Genomic DNA, 25,808 nt, shown 5'->3' on the forward strand with positions numbered 1-25,808 from the left:
ATGGAGTTACAGAGTAGTAAAGGTGAGAGCCTAAGAAACCCTAAGGGGCATTTGTACTTTGTCATTTGGATCTCTATGAGTTGGGAAAGGAGCCCTGCTGGTGCAGTGATTAAGCACTCAACTACTAAATAAAAGGCTGGCAATTTGAACCCACCAGCTGCTCAGCAGGAGAAAAATGTGGTGGTCTGCATCCATAAAGATTTACAGCCTTGGAAACACTGTGGGACAAAGCTCTATTCTGTGAGGCTCCTGTGCGTCAGAATTGACTCAATGGCTACAGGTTAGGAGGCAAAAGCAATTTGATGTCACACAACAACAACAAGGATAATGGGCTAAGAGAGACTTCAAGTATCTGAATCAAACCCAAATTTAAATCACATGGATAAAAAAGAAATTCCAGAGGTGCTGTTCTTTGAGTAAGGCCCCCTGATGTAAATAAATGGTTTGCACTCCACTAAATATTGATAGCTTGAACCTGCCAGCAGGGCTATAAAAGAAAGTCTTGCAATCTGCTTCCATAAAGATTATAGCCAAGAAAACACTTTGGAGTGGTTTATTCTGTTCACCATCAGTTAGAATCAATTTGAAGGCTACGGGTTTGGGTTTTATTTTGGTGTTTTGAGTAATAGCAAATGCAATCCTGAGCTGCCTTGTCCACTTTGGGTTAGAAAGTACTGTAGACTCTTTGGAAACACATCATCCATATAAAATGCCCGCTATCAATATTGTCTACTACCCGTCTGTCAGTTTGTCATACTGTGGTGGCTTTCATGTTGCTGTGATGCTGGACGCTATGCCATATGTATCTTAAATACCAGCAGGGTCACCCATGGTAGACAAGTTTCAGCTGAGCTTCCAGACTAAGCTAGACTAGGAAGAAGGAGTTACAGACTATTTCTTGTTGTTTAGCCACTGAAAACCTTATGAATAGAGTGAAACACTGTCAGATCACACCAGAATATTGAATATTGAAACATGATGAACAGAATATTGTCAGATATAGTGCCAGAAGATGAGCCTGTCAGGTTTGAAGACACTTCAAAATAGACTGTGTAAGAGCTGCTTCCTCAAAGTAGAGTTGACTGTGATGACTCAAACGGAGTAAAACTTTCAGAACCTTCTTTTGATAATGGAGAACTTAAAATGAAGAGAAAGAGGTGTAAACATCTATTAATAATTGGAACATGGAATGTACAAAATATGAATCTATCAAAATTGGAAGTTGTCAGAAATTAAATGGAATGCATAAAGATCAATATCCTAGGCATTAGTGAGCTGAAATGGACTGGTGTTGACCATTTTGAATTTGACAGTCACGGCTTACTATGACCATGGACTACTAGAAAAACAAACAAATCTATGTTGGTAAAAGTACGGCCAGAATGTTTCTTAGAAGCCAAAATTATAAGATGTTGTCTCTTATACTTTAGACACATTATCAAGCAGGATCTGTCCCTGGAGAAGGACATCATGCTTGGTAAAGGGTCAGCAAAAAAAGAGAAAGACCCTTAACAAGATGGACTGGCACAGTGGCAGCAGCAATGGGCTGAAGCGTAACAACAATTATGAGGTTAACACAGCACAAGGCATTATTTTGCTCTGTTGTGCATATGATCACTCTGAGTCGGAACTGATTCAATGGCACCTAACAACATCAATTTGTGACTTGGTGCATATTGCTCAACCCCCCTGCAACTCAGATTCTGTACTTCTAAGTTGAAGCTGATCATCTCCTCTATGTTGTTGTGAGGATTGAATGAAATAAAACAAGCCAAGTATTTTGCCTGATGACTCATTAAATGGTGAAGATGGTGGATGGATGGATGGATGGATGGATGGATGGATGGATGGATGGATGGATGGATATACAAAGCAAAGAAAAAAACACTGAATGCCGCTAAATTTAAAACAAGTGTAGACATAGAAACACTCAGAGCTTGAAATAAAGAAAAGCCCCATGAATTTTTAGATAGTGTCCTGGTATGGCACTTTAGGATAAGCATTGGCTTGCTAACTGCAAGGTTGGTGGTTCAAACCCACCAAGCATGCCTTGGAAACCCTATAGAGGGTTGCTACGAGTCGGAGCCAACTCAATAGTACTTAACAACAGTATCAGTTCTCTATAATACCTACTACAGTTTTAGACATTTGAATGCCCACATGATTTGTTTGAGCTTCCAATATTTAACTGTGAATAAAAACACTTAAAATTAACTCTTGATGAAAGCCCAACCGATACCTGTGCTGAGATCTAAGCCTCCCCACCTCACTACTGATCATTTGGGGAATTGTGAGGTGGAGTGCTATGAAGGACTACGACACCACTTTGCTTAGAGGAATTGACACTTAATTTTTCTAACTGCCTTACCCAGTGATTATCTTCCTCCTTCTGCATAGACTATCTGTGAGAATCCAAATGATGTGAATTAACCTGTGGCATTAATCATAGCTTCCTTGTTTCAGAATTTTTCATATCAGTGTTTTCCCACGCTATGCTCAGCTCTCGTGTTTATGATTGAGAGGTGGAATTGCAATCATTCATTTGGAAACAAATATGCAAAAATTATATTTAACAATCACAGCACTTGTAATGAAAGTCCCTCTTAAATGCAATTAGGGACGGGATATATTATCAATAACTTTTTTTATTGCATCTGTTTTGAGTATCTTCAAAAGGATGCTTGTACTCTTTCTTAGGAAGTGAAAACTCATCTAAGCCTCTGATCAGCAAAGACATCCTCTGTCAGAATACTGCACTGTCCTTTGGTGGCATTTTCAAATTCAGCATCCTGGCCATTTAAAACAAGTCCAAACTAAATGACAGTAGAGCCCCAGAATTTTTTAAAGCGCAGTGCTAAGATGAAAACAGCAGAGTTCAGTTTAATATAGTTTTTTGTTGTGTTTTTTAAGAACGTGAACTATTTCAGAACTTTAATAACACTATTAGTTCTTACCTGTGTCATTGCAAATGGTCTTCAATGACTTTAAATTGTTGCTGTGCAAAGAGAGACACAGGGATTAGAAAATAATAATCCTTTTGCAATTGCCACTTCAGAACTACTGTTGTTGTTATTAAGTGCTGTTGAGTCAGTTCCAACTCATAGCAACCCTGTATAGTGAGTGTTTCTGAGGAGCAGCTGGTGGGTTTGAACCACTCACCTTGCAGTTAGCTGTTAGTGCTTATCCTACAGCACCACACCAGGACTCCGAATCTCCTCAGAAGCACTACTGTTGTTGTTAAGTGTCATTGAGTCAGGTTCCGGCCCACAGGGTTTCGGAGGAGCAGCTAGCGAATTTGAATCACTGGCCTTGTGGTTAGCAGTCCAATGTTTATCCTATAGCACCACACTAGGACTCCTTGTTTATATTGTTGTTCTGAGGTGCCATCAAGTTGGCACCGACTCATAGTGACCCTATGCACAGCAGAACAAAACAATGTCCAATCCTGGGCCAACCTCACTACTGTCACCACACTTGAGTCCATAGATGCTGCCACCTGGCCAGTCCATCTCGTTGGGGTTCTTCCTGTTTATATTAGCCATATATTTTTCCCATTTCTTTATGAAACATTTATTGGACTATGTCTTAGACATAAATAATCCAAAGATACTTATTGGTTTTTTGAAAAATGTATTTTTGGGTTTTTGTTTTTGTTTTCCCAAGGAGAGAAGCCTTATATGAGAATTCTGAAAGGTAATGGAAAAATCCACTTGGCTCAGATTATTTCATCGAAATGAGGAAACTCGATCCCTAAAAGTCACATCACTTGGTCAGGGTTCCATGAACAGTCAATGGTACAGCTATTGCTCTTGTTACTTGCCCTGGAGTTCATTTCTGACTCATGATGACTCATGGTCCATAAGGTTTTCAATGGTACACAATTTTGGAAACAGACTCCCAGGTCTTACTTTTGAGGTGCCACTGGGTGGGTTTGAACTGCAAAACTTTTGGTTAGTAGTCTGGCACTTAACCCAACCAGGGACCTATTAGAGCTGGAACTAGGAGCTACATAACCTGCCAGCTGAGTTTGGGGATGACATGTTAAATTCAAAGTGATGTGTAATAGTCACCTTCTGCACTAAGAGATATCACCAGGATGCAAGAGAGCGGAGGAAGCCCTATACGGCTTTGTAATTTAACCCCCACCTAGTAGGGTTTTACTCAGTAATCAAATAAAACCGTTACTCACAGTTGTATCTCAGGATTAACACCATCTTGTAGAGTCCATGAGATATACAGCATGGCATGTGCACTGTGAGTATGGGGACTTGGAGTCATTCTCTTTGGTTTGTTACTCATCGTGTTTACTTTTGATACTATTTTTAGACCTCAGTGTGAAAAACTCCTGTCATCAGTCCCATTGCTTTTTTTATTTCCTTCTCTGCACTTTTGTCAATTTTTGCACGCTCCCATTCCTGATTTCTGGTAAGTATCTAATATAATGCCAACAGTACTAAAAATATTATATGTCAATTCACAATTATGATCTCAGTTTCCTGTTTAAGAATTTTCTTTTCCAGCATTCATCATATTTCTTTCATACAATTCAGTTAAAGTTATTATTACTCAGAATGATTGGTTTATGAGATAATCTGCTTAGTAAAGTTGTGCCATGTTTATTCTGGTTAGTAGCATAGCACCTGTTTATTAAAACCATATATTGACATATCAATTTTCAAATACTTCAAATAAATTACATATGGCTAAGGAGTTCCTGGTGTGGCGCTGTGGGTTAATGCACCAGACTGCAAAGTTGTTTGAACTGCAAGGTTGGCGGTTCAAGCTCACCAGCTGCTCCTCGGAAACCCTATACAGGGTCACTATGGGTCAGAACTAACTCGACGGCACTTCACAACAACAAGTACTGACTGCTCACTCATCCACTCCTTTAGCCCACAGTCCTTATTCAGCTGGTTCAGGCAGTGTGCTAGATGCCGGGAGAATAGGAAGGTCTCTCACGTAATTTTGGTCCTCAAGGAAGTTATGGTCTACTTGGAGAGGTAGATGAGTATCATAGAATAAGACTGTGTCAGTGGTAAGTGTAAGAACATAGGACTGAGGGATCTCTCAGACAAGTCTATGACCCCCACCTTCAGAAACAGAGAAGCAGGTCAATTTGTCTTTGGCAACTCAAAGGGCACTTCAGAGCGACACACCATATTTTTATGCAAACAATATGCAAGATATACATTTGGTTTTTTTGTTTGTCTTGGCAGCTGCATCATCCTTTGCATGTTGTAGGGGGGAAAAAAAGCATGCCGCATTCACGAAAATGCCTCATGGATGGAAGGGCAGAGTTGGCCAAAACTGTACCAGACATGTTAGTTATGTGAAAACATCATAGATTTAACATGAGAAACAATGATCACTTTATTATAGGTTTATAGATGAGCTTGTTAACAGTTTTAGATGGTATAATGTTGAACAAGCCCACTATGTAGAATGTTTTATTATATATATTTTTGTCCCACCTCACCTTTTGCATCATTGCCAAATTGTATAATGTTTGCTTCCATTTGACCATCTACCATTGTATGACTGTCCTGCTTCTTCCTTCAAATCTGAGAGGTTTTGAATACTTTCGCAAAGCAACACTCATTCCGTTTTTACAGGTATTCTCTGTCAGTTTAAACTATAATTTTAGCTTTGTCTAGTGTCCAACTTGGTCCTTTGTTGTACACAGAACCTCTAACCAAATAGAAATACTTTTTAAAAGTCTTTAGTGTAGACCCCCCTCACTCCCACCCCCATGATCTTCTAGTTCACGCATAATGGCTCAGAGTCTCTAACTTTGAAGATATTGAAATATAGTCAGGAATCCTCTGACTAGGAAGGTACAGTTTGGTGGTTAATGATGAATAAAAGCTAAATGAAGTACCTTTGGAGCAGTTCTACTGATGGTCAGTGTGCTAATGCAGATAGAGATGTTCTCTATAGAGATGTAATAAGGCCTGAGTGAGCTGGTCTTTGGTGCCATGTGAGGCCTGGCGTGCTGGTTCATTTTATGTGTCAGCTTGGTCAGGGTATGGTATCCAGTTGCTTCTTCAAATACTAGTCTACATGTTGATATGAAGATATTTTCATGAGATTAACATTCCAATCAAATTAAATTACCTCCCATCATGTGGACTTATCCAGTCAGTAGAAGACTTTAAAAGTAAAAACTGAGGTTTCCTGAGGGTGAAGGCCTCTGTGTGTGTGTGTCTGTCTGTCTGTGTGTGTGTACCGCTTCTGTTTCTTTAGGAGGCCCTGACTAATATACCTGGGAACCAAAGCAACTTGGCCATAGGGCTTGCTAAGCGAACTATCTCTCCACATGTAACTGTTTTTCTTGACTTATCCATAAAAAGGAGGTAGATTCGTTTGTGAGTGGAGATGCCTTTTACTAACACCTCACAGAAAGTACTTTAATACTGTATTAATAATTTCAGAACTTTCTGTGAGATGTTTGTAACATGTAAAATATGTTCTGTGAAATCGGGCATTATGTGATTCTTTGCTTAACATCCACAATATATTCTGTAAAGTAAGACATTATGTGATTTGGACACTGTGTGAACACTGTATTATATACAGGCAGTACTAGATTCCACATAAGTTCCATTTCCAAGTATGTCTTTATGTCAAACTTGTATGTAAGTCAGCACAATTAGGTAAGATTTATAACTAATGTCAGCCAAATGTTTATATTAGTATTTTATATACAGTGTACCTTCCTATGTATGAAAAACATTAAAGAAACACTTCCAAATACACTAAAACATCTTTAACATTATGAAACCATATTAGTAATAATAATAATAATAATAATGTTTTGAGGTGTATTGCAAAGTAACCTCTTTGTTATTATAAACCATGTGTATGTACCTTGAATTTTTAATATAAAAAACTGATTCATAACTCGGGACTGCCTGTAAATTCCATCTTTGGGAGCTGGAAACAATACATATAAACTTACAGATAACTTACAAATTGCATGCTGCAACATTGTGTTAGCACATACTATTAATAATGAGATGAACCAAATCACAAAATAAATGGATGGCTGTACATGCATTTCACCGTAACGAATATATCGTTAAGTCAGGGACTACCTGTTGTTGTGGTTAAAAGTCTTAAAGTCAGTTCTTACTCATAGCGACCCTGTATAAGGTTTCTGAGGCTTTAAATCTTCGAGAGAGTAGAAAGCCTCATCTTTCTCCCACAGAGCAGCTGACTGACTCAAACCGCAGACCTTGTGGTTTACAGTTCAGTGCTTATCGTATGTTGTTGTTGTTGTTGTTAAGTACCATCGAGTTGGTTCCGACTCACAGTGACCCTGTATAGTGTTTTCTAGGATCAGCTGGTGGATTTGAACTTTTTTTTTTTTTTCCCACTCAGGCATATATAATAAATTACATCTCCAAAGGGCACATTCTGCAAGTCTGCTCCTGGCCACCAGTTCTTAGTCCTTCTCTTCTTAGTTGATGAATCTAGAGTCCTCCATGCCCCCATCTCTACCTCCATCTCTGGTGCTGCTGCTTCTCTGGATAAGGTCCCACCTTCTATTTGTGTGTTCCTCTCTTGATGGTCCTAGTTTCTGGACTGTAAGATTAATCACTCCCCTTTTTTTTGTTACAAAACTTCTACCTCTACAATTGTGACAGTCGCGATTAGTCATGATAACAGTTATTCACTACTGAATCTTACTAATCTTATCCCCATCTCCTTTCACCAGATCCATCTAGACAAGATGATAACTATTCAGTGGGGACTCTTTCTTTCCCCCCACACTCTTAACTAAGCTCCCTCTTGAAACCTTGTAAGCCAGTCACTTCATGCCTTTATTGTCCCCTCATTTTAGATAGCCAATGTCTAAGTTGCCCATCCCTATGTACCCTGTGCACAGAGCGGATAGCATTGATACTTGATTTGAAGACTCTTTCCCTCTCTGTTGGTATTTAGAGTAACTACTGCTCTGAGTATAGGTCAGGTTCATAATGAAGATGTATCTTCTGTCACTGTAGCTGTTCCAGTCTGCTTGTCCTTTCTAGTGGGAATGTCTCATCTCACAAGGTTGTGGATGGGACTCAGGATTCTACCTAAGGTCCTATACTCTGTGAAGGCTTTGTACAAGGCCTATTTCACTGGACAAGTTGTAGAACCCCTTTGCGATATTCCAATCAGTTATAGGCTGAAGACGGGCTTACAAGTTTTCTCTAATCATGCTTCCCAACATTCCTTTCTATACCACTCAAATGTCTATTTTACAATAGTAGGCAAGGGAAACTAATATTCATAAGGCAGTCAAGGATTTTAGTATTATTTACCCTCTTCAAGCTATACCTAGATCCCTGTATCCCAGAGCCCTGTTGTTCCAAGGTTGAGTATGCATCACTATTTATCTCTGTCCCACTAGGCCTTTGCAAACCTGTCTCAGTGTTCCCTTATCTATCTTGTTCTTCTACCTCCTCCCCCCTTCTTGTATTGCCCTCTCAAACACCCAAAATAAACACCCTACCCCCACCCCAACCCCATAGTGGTTACCTTATATTCCATTAGTTCTTCCCTCCATTTAAGATAGTCTATTTTATCAGTAATCTACCTGACCTTCCCACCACCTGGATATCTGTTTTTCTGTGTTTACCTTTTATCACATTGCAATTGTTTTGATCATAGACTGAACTCCCAGATCCTCTGTTCTTATAATTTTATTCTGTGCTTGACTCTTTCATTTGTCGTGGATTTGAACTTTTGACCTAGTGGTTCAAACCGACCTTGTGGTTCCAGAGCTTATCCTACCATGCCGCACAAGGACTCTTTATCATATGTACATCGCTGAATCTCTAAAGCTTGATCTGTGATTCGATTTCCAGGCTATATATACAGCCTCCCAGATAAAGTCCAAAAAAATATCTCTGCTTCATTATATGATGTTGTAAGGAGAGAGTTACTGAAAATCTAACATTCTCTCTCTATAATTAACTGCTTCTCCTGCAGTAAAGCAAGTCAGGAAATAACTATAACCATGACTCACCCAAACCAATGTATGTGACCCATTAAAGGCAGTCACGAATATATGACTCTCTTCATCTGAAGCATTAGTGTGGCCTGGGTTGCTGCCATCCTCTGGGGTTAGGAAAGGTCTGTTTGCAGGTAAATCATGAATACTTTGGATGAAAGGCTTGGAGAACAGAAGTGGGCAATAGTGACTAGTGACAGCTGTCCTCTTTCTGAAAACCAGATGGTGGCTGGTGGGGGGGGGGTGTGCCGTGGAGTCGGTTCCGACTCATAGTGACCCTGTATAGGGTTTCCAAGGCTGTAAATCTTTACTGGGGCAGAAAGCCTCATTTTTCTCCCGTGGAACAGCTGGTAGTTTCGAACTGCTGACCTTGAGGTTAGCAGCCCAGCTCGTAACCACTACGCTACCAGAGCTCCTTGAAACCAGATATATATAGTCTATTCCTACTTCATATCGATGCTGATCATGTAGGTGGATACGCTGTAAATAGAGCAGTACTTTACTATTGCTGCTATTACCCTAAGGTAAACCCTCCTTAAATCACTGCCACATTCAGCTGAGATAAAGTACCAGAAATCAGAACACAGCCCTGCCTTGGCATGAATAAACCTCACACACTGGCAAATCAAGCTGTAAAATTTGACAAACAACAAAATAAAATGCTATATATATATATTTATCTAATGATGCCAAGAATCCTTTTTTAAAAATTGCCAAACATCTCTTAGGGAGGTACCAGTGCTAATGTAAATAGTACTTACTTTGAGCCAGTGTTGTTGGAAAATGAAATTTAGTTAATAAATCTTCATTTGCAATCCCATCAGTTGAGAGTTGTAAAGAAGCTCACTTCATGTGCAGAATTGCTAGATTATTTACAACCTGGAGCAGTGCTTTCTGATCATTGGAAATAAGTGATCTGAGATAGATAGATAGATAGATAGATAGATAGATAGATAGATAGATAGATGTTGTTGTTAAGTGTTGTCAAGTTGGTTCTGAGACTTAGTGAGCCTGGATAGGGTTTGCAAGGAGTGGCTGGTGGATTTGAACCACCGACCTTGCAGTTCAAACTGACTTTACTGTTAGTCCAATGCTATACTGCCACACCAGGACTATAGATAGAGAGATAGATGTTCATATTACTGATATTACTGGGTTCTATAATGTTAAATTTAGGCTCTTCTAGTTAAAATCAAGTAGTTGGAAAATATGGCCTTGGTGCTAGAAAGGTCGCTGGAGATCTCATGATAGAATTCTGTAAAATCAATGATTTGTTCATTTCAAATACCTTCTTTAGACAGCATAAGAGATGACTATACACTTTAACCTCGCCAGATGGAATACACAGACATTAAATTGACTACATCTGTGGGAAGAGACTATGGAAAAGCTCCATATCACCATTCAAAACAAGGGCAGGGGCAGACTGTGAAACAGACCATCAATTACTCATATGCAAATTCAAATTGAAGCTGAAGAAAATGAAACAAGTCCCCGAGAGCCAAAATAGAACCTTGAATATATCCCACCTGAATTTAGAGATCATCTGAAGAACAGATTGGTTACATTAAACACTAAAGACCGAAGACCAGAAGAGTTGTGGGATGACATCAAGAACATCATACATGAAGAAAGCAGAAAGTCATTAACAAGACAAGAAAGATGAAAAAGGTCAAAATGGATGTCAGAAGAGACACTGAAACTTGCTCTCCAGCGTAGAGATGTTAAAGCAAACGGAAGAAAAGAGGAGGTACAAGATTGGAACAGAAAATTTCAAAGATCAGCTCGAGAAGATAAAGCCAAATATCACAACAAAATGTGCAAAGATCTGGAGTCAGAAAACCAAAAAGGAAGAACACGGTTAGCATTTCTCAAGCTGGGGGAACTGAAGAAAAAATGCAAGCCTCGACTTTCGTTATTTAAGTATTCTCTTGGCAAATTATTGAATGATGCAGAAAGCATCAAAAGAAGATGGGAGGAATATGCAGAGTCACCATACCAAAAGGAAGTGGTTCATGTTCAACCGTTTCAAGAGGTAGCATATGATCAAGAGCCATTGATACTGAAGGAGGAAGTACAAGGTCACTGAAGGAATTGGCAAAGAACAAGGCACCAGGAATTGATGGAATAAAAATGAAATCTTTCAAGAAAGTGAGGCAACACAGGAGGCACTCACTTATCTATACCAAGAAATTTGGAAGACAACTATCTGACTGACTGATTGGAAGAAATCTATATTTGTACCCATTCCAAAGAGAGGTGACCCAACGGAATGCAGAAATCATCGGACAATCACTTTGATATCCCATGTGAGTAAAGTTTTACTAAAAGTAACACAGAAATGACTATAATCATACATTGACAGAGAACTTCCAGAGGTTCAAGCCGGATTCAGAAGAGGCCTTGGAACGAGGGATATTATTGCTGATGTTTGATGGATCTTGGCTGAAAACAGAGAATATCAGAAAGATGTTTACCTGTGCTTTATTGACTACGCAAAGGCTTTCAATTGTGTGGATCATGACAAACTATGGACAACATTGCAAAGTAAGAGTATTCCAGAACACTTAATTGTGCTCATGAGGAATCTCTACATGGAACAGATGTTTGAACAGACTATGGGAATACTGAATGGTTTAAAATTAAGAAAGTTGTGTGACAAGGTTGTATTCTTTCACCATACTTATTTAACCTGTAGACTGAGCAAATATTCCAAGAAGCTGGCTTATATGAAGAAAGACGTGGCATCAGGACTGAATCATTAAAAACCTGCAATATGCAGATGATACAACCATGCTGCTGAAAGTGAAGAAGACTTAAAATATTTAATGATGAAGATCAAAGCCTTTGATATGGATTGCATCTCCATGTAAAGAAAACAAAAACCCTCACCATGGACTAATAAACAACATTCTTATCAACAGAGAAAAGATTGAAGTTGTCAAAGACGTCATTCTTCTTGGATCAACTATCAACACTCACGGAAGCAGCAGTCAAGAAATCAAACGACATATTGCATTAGGTAAATATGCTGCACAAGACCTTTTTAAAGTGTTGAAGAGCAAAGCTGTCAGCTTGAAGACTAAGGTGTGCCTGACCCAAGTCATGGTATTTTCAATAACCTCATATGCATTCAAAAGCTGGTCAGTGAATAAGGAAGACCACAGAAGAATTGATGCATTTGAGTTATGGTGTTGGAGGAGAATATTGAAAGTGCCATGGACTGCCAAAAGAACCAACAGATCTGTGTTGGAAGAAGTGCAACCAGAGTGCTCCTTGGAGGCCAAGATGGCCAAACTTCGTCTCTCATACTTCGGACATATTGTCAGGAGGGACCAGTCGCTGGAGAAGGGTATCATGTTTGGCAGGGTCAGAGAAAAAGAGCTAGACCCCCAGCGAGATGGATTGGCAAAGTGGCAGCATCAATGGGCTCAAGCGTGGCAATGATGTTGAGGTTGGCCTAGGATTGGGCAGGATTTTGTTCTGTTGTTCATAGGGTCGGTATGAGTCAGTATCGACATGATGGCACCTAACAACAACAGTTAAAATTAAATGTAACACTTTTATAGGATTTTTCTATATAATTTTAGCTGAAGGTTAGTTGTTTTAAAAGAAATTAAGAAGTGACCCCAATGCTTCTCTCCCTGATTTATAGCAATGCCTTTGGAGTTTAAGGCAATAACTATGAAAGGGTATGCCTTAACTGGGAATGCTTCCTGATATCAGACAGGAAGCCACCTTCTTAAATCTGAGGGATCAATAACTCTTCTCAGCACTGGTTATGTCAAACATGAACTTGAGACACTTGAAGAAACATTATATGCTTTCATATCTGAGACTGGTCCTAAAAGAAAATACTCTTTTGTCTTTTGCCAAATAAATTTTGTTAGTTTCATTCCTTCTGTGTAATTAAATACTATCATTTAAGCTACCCAAAATCTTAGATGTGTTTCCCTGGTGATGATTGAAAATGCCCATGGCTTCCTTACAGTGTTGATATTATCATTCATTTCTTCTGACATATTAGACCTCTCTCATTCACTGCCTTTCTATTCCTAGAAGGATACTGTTGACATCACTGCTGCTCATATGCTCTAGCATAATGGTGAAGCCTAATGAGGGACCAATGCCTGGTTTGGTCACTATTTATAATTCTGCTTCTTATGCTGCAGAATGTGTGATTTTACAAGCCAAATGACTTGCATGGTCCTTGAGGGTCATAAGCCAGGGTTGATAAGGTTTTTATAGAGTAGATGGCTGCACCTTAGATCTTCTTCAAGAGATCTTCAGAGAATTGCCCTTTTCAGCCTCACATAACTACTGGTTAGCAGTCCTGCTGTTATCTGTCATTTGTACATTTCCTGCAGAGTCAGCTGCATCAAGCGCAGCCTCAGTGTTGATGGAGTGGCCATGTTCCAGCTCACTGTTCATAACTTAGGCTTGCCAATTGATGCATAAAAGCAGATGATAAAACTATTTAAGAAAAATCAGTAGCTATAGCCAGTCCATGCCCCAGCCTTACTGGTCTTTGAACATGGCCCCTCCTCTATAACCTTTAGCTGACTCCACAGCTTGGCATAGGACTAATGCCAGATGGGGATGGGTGGGTTCAGTTCTGACCACTACACTAAAGCAAGAAATTGACAAACTGGAGCATGTGAATTTTTAATGTCCTGTATGCCTCAAGGATACAGATACCTTCTTTGTGCATTTTTCTTCTCGTTGTTGTTATCAGCACATCATTTGTCAAAGAACTGAGGGCTCTAAACTATCCCTACCCATTCAGTTAGCACTGACTAAGCAAGACACTCCAGTGTGCATAGTTTCAGGTCCCTCGGGAAGAAGTATAGGAGAAATCAAAGAGACAGTCCTTTGCTTTTGCCAAGTCTCAATAGGCTTATAAAAGATATTTCAAACATTTAAAACACGAATTTTATATTATACATGAACACCAAGGGCACAAAAGTGCTGAGGGCAGATGCAGGACAAATGAGCAGATAGTATGTGATAAGGTTCTTTTAGAAAGATTTCTATTTTCTTTTTTAGAGAAGTTGAATGATAAGCCAGGTTTTGAAGGAAATAGTGCTGGCGCAGATGAGGAAATCAAGAATTTAAGCAGCAGGTAGTTAAATGCAAGGAAGCATGGATGGATGTGAGAACATAGGTTTCAGTGTGGAGGCAGCTGGAGTAGAGACTAGGTGCAGGAGAAAGATGGAAAGTGAGATATCTGAGAAGGTAGAAGAAGACAGATGCCACAGGTGGAAATCCTGTTCATGAGCGGAGTCTAGTAATAGCACCAGGCGATCCAGGGCATGGGACAGCTTTATTGTTTTGCATTATGCAGACTTCTGGTGTGGCACTGGTGGTTACTGCGGTAAACTGCAAGGTCGGTTTGGGCCGTTAAGGCCGGCAGTGCCAATTCACCAGCTGCTCCTTGGAAACCCTGTACAGGGTCACTAGGACTCAGATCCCAACTCTATGGCACTTAGCAACAACAAGGCATTATGCAGACATTTACTTGCTTGATCTTTATCAGCTAGGACTAGTTCTTTCTCCACTTCTTTTTCACCATCCTTGTGTATTAGCCGAGAGAAGGATCTCAATGTAGAACAGGGCAAGTTGAAAGTAAAGAAGTATTATTTATAATGGACAGGGGGTAGAGCAGAAAGAGACTAGCTGGTAGAAAAAAAAAAATTAAAGAGAACTCTAAATAATACATCAGATGATATAAGGAACCACCAATAGGCTGAGGGTTGAGATCACATGCCCAACGAAGAGTCCTCCCGCCACCCCCTCAGGACTGAGATGTAGATCTTGTTGGAGAGGGAAGTGCTGTGGCTCCCTGCATTCAGAGTGGTGTCAAACTGGTGGGTCTCGCTGAAATACCCTTTGTGCTGCCAGAAACAGCTATGCATAAGAAAGTGTCTCATTGGAGGCAAAGTGGTAGACAAACTGATGCCCCCTTGCCCTTACTGAAGATGTCTATGTCTTAATCCTTGGAGTCTGTGAATCTATGCTTACATAGTAAGAGGGCCTTTGCAGATATGATCAATTTACACATCTGAAGATGGGAAGATTATCTGGGATGATCTGGTGGGCAGGATGTAGTCACAGAGAATTGATAAGGAAAAGTGTGTGGCAAGAGAGTCAGAAAAGGTTATGTGCCAATGGAAGCAGAGGTCACAGAGACAACCAGACATTGTGCTGCTGACATTGAAGACAGAAAAAGGGGCAGCAAGCTAAGGAATACAGGTGGCATCGAGAAAGCAAAGAAAACCTTTCAAAAGGAACCAACCCTTGACTTTAGCCCAGTCCAGAATCTCATTTTGAACTTGTCATCTCAAGAACTGTTAAAAAATAATAAATCTGAATTGTTTTAAGTCATTAAGTTAATTTGCTAGTAATAGGAATCCAGTCTATTTCTAGGGTTGCCATATGAAATATAGACTTCCAAGTTAAATTTGAATTTCAGATAAGCAATGAATAATTTTCTTGGTATATATGTGCCTCATGAAAATAGCATACTAAAAATATTAAACCAAAAATCTGTATATTGCTTACCTGAAACTCAAGTTTAGCTAGTCAGTCTATATTTGTACCTACTAAATTAGGCATCCTTGTTCCTTTCAAAACTGCTAGAGGAAGTGTCAGGTATAGCTGGTCACCATAGGAGTATTCATGAGGGACCTTCTGAGTGCACTTCAAAACCACTCCTCAATGTCTACTGACAAAGCTAAGCTTAACATCATTCCAGCTGACAAAGGAAAAATATTTCAGAGACCAGCTCCATATGTGCAGGGCAGGCAAAATTACCAAGTATGAAGTTACCTCTGAGAGAGAATGCATTAATAGTTGGAATACTTTGAATTCTCATTTCCTAAGAATTTACCAATGCCCTCTTTCATTTTTCAAGTATAAAACCATGTTATATATAACCACTGTGGAAAACTTCCTTTAAAAGTTGAAAATAAAATACCTTATGACTAGCAATTCTACTAGTAGGTATATATCCTGCAGAAATGAGTCATGGCACAGACCTATTCATACCCATGTCCATCACAACATTATTCACAGTAGCATCCGTGGATGAATGGATAACAGACGATGGTACATACACACAATAGAATGTTACCTAATGTTAAAGAATAATAATGATATGCAAAGCACCTCATAACATGGATAAATTGGAGGACATTCTGATGAGTTAAATTTGTCAATCATAAAAGGGCAAACATTGAATGAGATCACTATGATAAAAAGTCAAGAAAACATTTTCACACAAATAGAAACATCCTTTGATGGTTACCTGGGGTTGAGGGAAGTGAGAGTAAATCGCTGACTAGAGAGTTATATTAACTTGGGTGCTGGAGATGGCAGTATACAATAAGGGGGAAGTCAGGATTAAATTATCAAGGCAAAGGAAGACACTGGGAGAAGTACAAGAGTTAACGGCAACAGAGGTAAATACTATTAGCAACCCAATCCTGCAATAACAGTAAGAACAATAATCTATAAGTAGATACATAGATAAGCATCCAAGCTGAACAGGTGTGGGCAAAAGAATGGGACTATACCCATGAATAATATGGGTGTCACGGAAGATCTGTCTACATCCATATTTAAATGTCCTGTAAATATATCCATCAATATGCAGAGCATACAGGTGCAGTGGGAGTGCAGTGGTTCTGTAGGATTTGCACTGAACTGTGAAAGAGCTCTGGTAGAGTAGTGATTACAAATCAGGCTTCTAATCTCATGGTCAGTGGTTCGAAACTACCAGCAGTTCCAAGGGGAAAAAAAAACGATGCTTTCTGCTCCCATAAAGATTTACAGCCTTGGAAACCCTATATGGGGTCCTATGAGTCAGAACTGACTCCACAGCACTTAACCACCACTACCATGTGAACCACAAGGCCAGCAGTTCCAGCCCACTGATTAATTGTTCCTCAAGAGAAACATGAGGCTTTCTGCTCAACCTAGGAAACCCTGTACTGGGTTGTTATGAGTTGGAACTAACTTAATGTCATTTAACAACAACAGATGGCAAAGTTATAAAAACTTCTTAACCATAACCCAACATCTTGAGGGAATAAATTACTGAATGTGGGGACTCTCAGGACCATAATCTTGGGAGAAGTCAAGGTCAATTGGAACAACACAGTTCACAAAGAAAATGTTCTACATCCTACTTTGGTGAGTAGAAACCAAGGTCTTAAAAGGTTGTAAGTGGTCATCTAAATATAACCATTGGTCTCTTCCCACGCAGTGCAAAGAGTGAAAACAATCAAAGATGCATGGGAACAATTAGTCCAAAGGACACAAACATCAGCCTGCAGATGGTACCTGGCTACCTCTACTGACCTCTCTGAAAGCGATCACATTAGAAAGTTCTGGATAAAGCAGGAGAAAAATATGAAACAAAACTCAGACTCATAAAAAAGATCAGACTTACTGGTTGGGAAAAAACTGATGGAGTTCCCAATAGTCCTTAGTCACTCTTCAGGTCTGGATCTGAACTCACCCCCAAAAAACAACTTTCAGCCAAACAAAAAACAATTCTATAAGGTGAACTCGCTGAGTTGGGATCAACTTCATGGCACATAACCACCACCACCACAAGGTGAACAGTAACACTAGGGAGGAGTACAGTCCTTCGAAGAATCAACCATATGAGATCAAAAGGGCAGCATTTGCCCAAGGACAAAGTTCAGAAGGCATAAAGATTAGAAAAGAAGGAGGAAGGAAACAATAAATGCAGGGAGGAGGTGAGATAAGTGATGTTGCATTGTGAGTATTACAATCAATGACTTGAAACAAAATGTGTGTGAATTACTGAATGGAAAATTGATTTGTTCTTGTAAACCTTTACCCAATTGATAATAAAAAGTTTAAAAAAAATACCATATTGAATATGCTTTTAAAACTATAGGTAGACTTCAACTTAAAACAGGGGATCAAAAGTGCCAACAACTCCATCATAAGTGAGTTCTGATGTAAGTCAAATACCTGATTTGGTTTCTTTAGTTTTCATTATTATTTCCTCTTATTATCAGTATCTTTATAAGTATAATCTTTACTTATCTTTTGGGATTAGAAACATTACATATGAACTTTGTTGTTAAGTGCCAACAAGCAGGCTTTGACTCATAATGGCCCTGTATAGTTTCCAAGGAAAAGGTGGGTTTGAACTGCCACCCTTGAGGCTATCAGTACAGTGCTTATCCTACAGTGCCACATGAGAACCCCACATATAAACTTAGAAACATATTTCATACATACTAATATATATAAATGCGGGAGAAAGATGAGGCTTTCTACTCCCGTTAAGATTTACAGCGTCAGAAACCCTGTACAGGGTCGCTATGAGTCGGAACTGACTCCACGGCACATAACAACAACAATATACATAAATAGATTCACAAATTATAAAAATTTACTTCATGAAATGTAGGAGTTAGATGACATTGGTATTTTGTCAGTTGTTGTAATAACTCCATCTGTGGAAGGTTCTGGATTGTCCTTGGAAATGGAGATGATATTTCTATTCAGAAAATTAGTGAGAATTGTCTGTATGCTGTTATTCTTTCTTTCCTTTCATGTATTTTCTTATAACATCTCACTGCTTCTTGAATCTTTCAATGGACGTTAACGAAGTGATCTGTGTTTGGGGTTATGTTTCCGAGTAACTAAAGCCTCAGATTTTATATTTTATAGACTCCAGCTGATCCTTTCACTGTATTTTTTTTTTTTTTTTTTTTACCATTTCTCTCTTTCTTCTTCAGCATTTTTTGCCTCTTCAAAATTCATTAAGTCCCGACTTGTCAATTCACCTTCTTTGTGATCCAAGAGCTGGTCCACATCAGCAATGTCAGGTTCTAAATTCAGCATTCTTGCAATGTGGACAGTCTCTTCCATCATATCCTGATCAAATGCTTGAAGCGTGTTAAGATAATTCAGCATTTTTTTTCCATATCCCCTGCTTGTATTTTTCCATAACTTCCTCCCAGGAAGATGCAATGTTCTAGATACACTGATGGTTATTAAGTGTGGTTTGTCATAACTTGAATATGTTATGACAAGTCAGGGGCTATCAGTATGCAGCTGTGTCTTGCCACCCAACCCTATACCTCCTCCAGAGGTCCTGGCTGACCCTTGAGAGAGGAGTATGACCACAGTTGAGAAGCAATGTCTAAGCCAACATGAGTGCATTCGGTGGGATTACAGATCAGCTCTATATGTACCATATGAAGAAAAAATGGGTTTACACATTAAAAACAAAAAGACCTAGGGGTTTCAGTTACAATTTGATGTGACTCCTAAAAAGAAAATGCTATCTTAGGCTGCATCAGTAAAATTCATAACAAGGGAAACAGTGGCCTAGTTTTTTGTTTGTTTTTTTCTATAGAGTTTCTGCTATGTCCTAAAATATTGCATTCAGTTCTGTTCACCTCCTTTTAAAGAAAGACAGTGAAGAACTACAGCAATTCCACAATAGGATGATGATGAGTCTGAGAATTGTCTCAAGACCTGGGGTATCAACCTATGAAAAAAGGAAGCACAGGTAAGAAAAACATGGTAACAACCTATAGAAGTGCTCTCATATGGAAAGATACTTTTGTTCTTTATCAACCTAGAGTGCAGAAGAGGAACCATCAAGAAAAAGTTTGGGAAGGCAAACTGTGTAAATGGGAAGGAAAAAGTGTATATGAAGGCCTTTCCTAACATATGAAGTGCTGAGAATGTGGGTCACTTCTCTTTGAATAAGGAACATCTTGGAGATAGAGCAGAAGGATTCTATTGTTGTTGTTAAGTGTCATTGAGTCGGGTCTGACTCATAGTGACTTTAGATAGGGCTTCTGAGGGGGCGACTGGTAGGTTTCAACCCCAACCTATGGTTAGCAGTCCAGTGCTATCTTACAGCACTACTCCAGGACTCCAGAAGGAGTGTAGCATCTGATAAAGGGTGTGACACTTTTCTTTGGATTTCCTTCTTGCTCTGATTCCCAGTGAGATTCTGTGTGCAAGCCAAATTGTTCCTGTTTATCCCAGTATGTTTCAAAGAGACAAAGCTAAAAGCTCATCTTTAATATAGCCTCCAAATTATCTATGCCTGGTGAGGTCATATCCCTTCAAAGAAGAAAACAATGAAGAGACCTCTAAAATCAGCTTTGCATATTTAGGTACTAACAGGACTTGCAATCATCCCAGTCCGAGCGATCTAAATAATTAAATTCCGGCACCTAATTAAGTTGCATGGGACCATCACTAATACCACTATTTGAATATGCCCTTCAGGATGTAGGCATTATTATTATAATAAAAGGAAAAGATTTGATGGCTCATTTTAAACTATTATGTGAATTCTTAGTCTAAAGACTATTACAATTCTATACTGTGAAGCAGTTTCTAGTATGAAACATTATGCAATAACCTGATTACATTTTATAAGGTGAACAGTGACTGTTTTATACATGTTTTTTAGAAACATGATTCTTTTATCTCTCTACCCTGCCATATAGGTGCGTATAGTTCAGGACACCAGATAGATGATAAATGATACAGGTGTAGGTATGGGGACTACACTATGATTAAATACTGTCTGAAGGGATTCATTACAGCATTTTACTGAGCAAGTAATTGGATAGTTTCAATAATACTTTGAACAGTTCAGAATAAATGTTTTTTCAGTAAGTATAAAAAATACTGATGATGACAACAATGATGATAAAATCTATAAGCCATTTCTAGTGCTATGAGAAACTTCTGGAAACTTCCCAAAGCTGGTGAAGACTTCTATTTTGGTTGTCTGCAAGCTACTCAATTTCTCAATGTCAGCTACCCTCTGGAAAACATCAGGCATTCTTGAATGCTGGTCAAACACTTTAAAGAAAATGTAATGATCTGTCTTCCATTATGAGTTCTTAGATTATATTCAACAAATACAACTTTCTAGAGAAGGAAAAAGCATTTATTATAGTTCACAACCAAAAACTGAGCATCAAGTGTATGACAGGCATGTTGCTCAACTGTTTCTACTCCAGTGGCTGGATAAAAACACTGGTAAACTACATGCAACCATAACTTTAAGAACAAATTAGACTTTCAAATATTCCTTCCCACATTTTAGCTCCAGCGTTCTCATTCTGTGGTACTCAGTGTCTCTAGTTTCTAAAACTTTTTTATAGTCCCACAGAATACATGACCTTTCTATAGGGTGATTAACTATATGACATACTTCTCATAAGGATCCCTGGTGGCACAGTGGATTAAGTGTAGGGGTGTTACCCACTAAAGTGGCAGTTCAAACCTATCAGTCATTCTGTGGGAGAAAGATGAGGTTATCTTCCGCTTCCATAAAGATGTAGTCTTGGAAGTCCTAAGGAGGAGTTTTACTGGCACTTTGGGTTAAGGCACCAGACTGCAAAGCCATTTGAACTGCAAGGTTGGCAGTTCAAGCTCACCGGCTGCTCCTCGGAAACCCTATACAGGGTCGCTATGGGTTGGAACCGACCCAACAGCACTTAACAACAACAACATAGTCACTATGAGTCAGAATCAACTTGAACACAATGGTTTTCTTTTTTTGTTTTTGTTTTTTATCTTCTCCATGGGCCTCCCAACCTATCCTCTACCTGTTTCTCTGGTGCCAATTTTGTGACTAAAGCTTACTTGTGGCAACCAGTAGCTGGTGTCATCCACCTCTATCTATTCACCTGATAGTTCAGTGATTCTAATACAGTCGTTGAGTCCTAGTGTGGCTCTACAGGATAATGTACTGGACTGCAAGATCAGTTTGAAACTCAAGGTCAGCAGTTCAAACTCACCAGCCATTCTTCAGAAACCCTTTACAGAGTCACTATGATTCAGAACCTACTCAATGGTACTTAACAACAGCAACAACAATGCAGTAGTGATTAAGTATCACTGTTACCCTAAACTTTAATCAGAATGTCTATAATAGATCTTTATTTCCAAACTACCTACCTCATTGATTTCTTCAGTTTCTACAGTAGATAAATAAACATTCCTAAATATATAAGACATAAGGTTACTATGTCTTAATAATTTTTGAACTGTAGCCAAAGAGTCCCAGACCTATGCTAAAAACTACATATTTCACTTAATCTTTGCTACAGCTCTGGGATAAAGACTATGGAGAAATCAAAATCAAAGAGGTTAAACAACTTGCCCAAGATGAGATCACTAAAGAAAACATAGAGCCCAGAGCCAAGCCTGATCCTTACAAAGCTGTCATGTCCAGTTACAGCATTGTTGTTAAGTGTCGTCGAGTCAGTTCTGACTCTAGTGACCCTGTATAGGATTTCCAAGGAGCAGCTGGTGAGTTTGAACAGTCAACCTTGTGGTCAAGTGCTTATCCTACCACACCACATAAGGACTCTAGTTATACCATGTTGCCTTGAAAAAGATTCCTTTGCCAGTCTACAGATTATACACAAACAATTTGTTAGACTAACTTTTCTTTTTCAGTGAATTAAACAGCTATTTGACGTGTGGATATAGACTATAAAGGAATTCTACTCTCTTACCTTTTTATTCCATAGCTTATCATTTTTATATTATAAAAAATTTTATATTAGAGAGTATTACTTCTGATCTAAAAAGACACAATCTCTATCTTTAGTGAAATGAGAAGATGAAGATACATGTTACCCCGAACATGTAAGAAAGCAGATGCAAGAACAGTAACTGATTTTAAAGAATAGTCTAGTTGATCATATGTACTGTATGCAGGGGTTAGTGGGAGAGATGACAAGCAAGCCAATGTCCTCTGTGGGACTCTCAAAAAGTCATAGAAACTGGAGACTCTGACCACCAAGAGTGGAGAACCCTGGGGCAAAAACGTGAGAGGTGTGTTGGAAAGTCTACTTAAGGGTAGATAGACCCACCTCAGAGCTTTCACTTCATGTCCTCTGGTCAGTAGTCACACCTTCCCCTACCTCCCTAGAAAATAGAGGTCAATCTTCTCAAGAAAATGAACCAGAGATATTCTGGCTCAAGAATACCAGGTACCAGGCAGAAAGAGATGAGGTTTAAATTGGGAGGATTAAGTTAAAGTCTACAGAGTAAACAGTCAGACTCTCCCAATCTTCTTCCCTCCCCAGCTCTAGTGTGCTATCATCCAGCATCATGCTTCCTAAGTTGAAGAGTATAATATTCTTTGAAGACATTGAACCACATTGTTGTTGTTGTTAAGTGCCATCGAGTCAATTCCGACCCATAGCAACCCTGTAGGAACAGCTGGTGAGCTTGAACCACCGACCTTGCTGTTCAAACGACCTTGCAGTCTGATGCATTAGCCTACAGTGCCACACACCTACAAATACTGAGATTTGGATACTCTGTCACAAAATGCCAGCTAGTCATCCACTTGCCCTACAGGGTAGCTTTGCAGATATAGAGTACTGCAAATCCTCTTTCTGTTACCTCACTCTTAAATGTGAATGGTAGAAAGGGAGCATATGATACTTGAAGATAGTCTCTAACATAAAATACAGAAACTAAAACAAAAAACAGAACTGAGGAGAAACAAATATAGCATGCAAAATAGAATCAAATGTCAAAGAAACAATCATTTAAATGCTCACAATCTAAAACAGGAAACAAGAATGAAATGTTATTTCTTTTTGTCTTGCTTTATTAAAGAAAGGAACAATCAAAGAATAAGAAAACATTTGAAAATGTAAAATGGTATATATATATATATTTTTTTTTTTTCATTAGAAAGATCTGTTAGAATGGAGGGGAAAAAGGAAATAGACAAAGGGTGAAGGAAGGTAATAAATTAGAGTATCAGTCCAGAATGTTCAAAATCCAACTACCAGAAATAATAGAAAGAGGGAATTTAACAGACACTGCAGAAGAAATATTTAAAGAAATGAAACAATAAATTGTCTTAGGACAGGATGACAATAATTTTCTGTTTGAAAAGCCTGCCAAGTACTCATCACAATGAATGAGACAAAGTCTACTCCAAAGCACATCATAATTAAATTTCAGAATGTCAGGGATAAAGAAAGGATTCTAAATGCTTCTAGCGAGAACAAACAGGGGAAACATAAAGGAAGAGGAATAATAAACAGAATCTGGAAGATAATAGAGCAATGCCTTCAAAATACTGAGAAAAATTGTCTTTAACATAGGATTCTAGACCCAGCCATACTAATAAACAAATGCAAAGATAGAAAAAAAAACAACAATTTTTTTTTCATACATACAAGTCCTCAGAAAATTTACCTCCCCTTACCATTTCTCAAGAAACGACTGAAGAACGGGTGCCATTAAACCAAGAAAGGAGACAAGCAGGAAGCACACAAGGAGAAGTTCACTTATGAGCCAAAGCAAACCCACTGCCCTCAAGTTCATTCTGACTCATAATGACCCTTTAGGACAGAGGGGCTGTAATCGTTACAGAAGTAAATGGCCACATCTTTCTACCATGGAATGACTGGTGGGTTTGACCTGCAGGGGCTCCTCTCTCATGAGATTGAAGGGAAATCCCAACAGGGCAACTCTGCCCAGGCCAGAGCATAACCAGTCAAAACTGGAACAGAAAAGTATAGGACTCTAGAAGGGATATCTCCAGCAGGGGAGATGGACCAAGAAATTAAATGGTGGATTTCACCATGTAGAAAAACCATACCAAGAGGCATTTTATAGAGCTACTGAGAGTTAGGGGAAAGACTTAATCAGATAGTCCCAAAAAATGTCTAAGTAAATAAAAAATGCAGTTATTAACTCTAGGAACAACAAAATGTAATTCAAGAAAGAAAATGTAATCATATTAACTTTCTGGTTCAGCAGTGAACAATCTTTACAGAGTCATTATAATGAAAACACTTAATACATATGGATTGAACCAAAAGTTGAAATAGGATTACTTTGGGAGGAGAGGAAGAGATTCAATTACCATAAATGAAATTAAGACCTTTCTTCAATCATCAGTCTGTAAAACAGGTATATTAATAGGTTGTTCTTATGTTTAAATACCAACCAGTTGGTTCCAACTCAAAGCAACACTGTATATATAGGCTTTCTGAGGAGTGCCTGGTGGGTTTGAACCACTGAACTTGCTGTTGGCAGTCCAGGGCTTATCCTATAGTGCCATTGCAATAACCCATATGAATAGATGCTGTTAAGTGCTGTTCAAACTGACCTTGCAGTCCAGTGCATTATTCTGTAGCACTATACCACGATTCCTTATTAATAGATTTTTGTTATCGTTATTGTTGTTAAGTGCCCTCGAGTTGGTTCTGACCCAAAGCGACCCTGTATAAGGTTTCTGAAGAGTAACTGGTGAGTTTGAACCACCAATCTCATGGTTCAAACTGACTTTGCAGCCCAGTGCATTAACCCACAGCACCACACCAGGACTCCTTATTAATAGATAGCTATATATCGTTTCCAAGTATGGACATTAATATCAGGAGAAACAACTCAAAGAATGCAAGAAGTTACCCGTAGATAGTGGAAGATGAGGGAGGATAAAAGAGGTTGCTATTTTTTATTATAATACTTGTATATCTAATACTGTTTGACTTTAACTAGTTTGTATATATAACATTTTTATTAAGCTAACTTTTTTTAAATAAAAGAAATGGAGACAATAACAGAAGATCAGGTCAATTGTTTACTTCATATACGGGCATGTTATTGCTTTTAAGACAAGTAGGTTTTGAGTCATGTGGTTGTTGTTAAGTGCCGTCGAATCGGTTCCGACCTATAGTTGTTATGTGCTGTCAAATTGGTTCTTATTCATAGTGACCCTATCCACAAGAGAACAAAATAC

At 38.8% G+C, this 25,808-nt stretch overlaps 1 protein-coding gene across 2 annotated transcripts in view; it reads left to right on the plus strand.

The window, feature by feature from the left end:
• Positions 1-25,808, plus strand: part of LOC102825152 (lipoma HMGIC fusion partner-like 3 protein-like) — a 675,272-nt gene that overhangs the window by 326,776 nt on the left and 322,688 nt on the right. The gene's annotated exons all lie outside the window — the stretch shown is intronic.

This window comes from Chrysochloris asiatica, unplaced genomic scaffold, assembly GCF_000296735.1.
Source record: "Chrysochloris asiatica unplaced genomic scaffold, ChrAsi1.0 scaffold00010, whole genome shotgun sequence".
Taxonomy (NCBI): Eukaryota; Metazoa; Chordata; class Mammalia; order Afrosoricida; family Chrysochloridae; genus Chrysochloris; species Chrysochloris asiatica.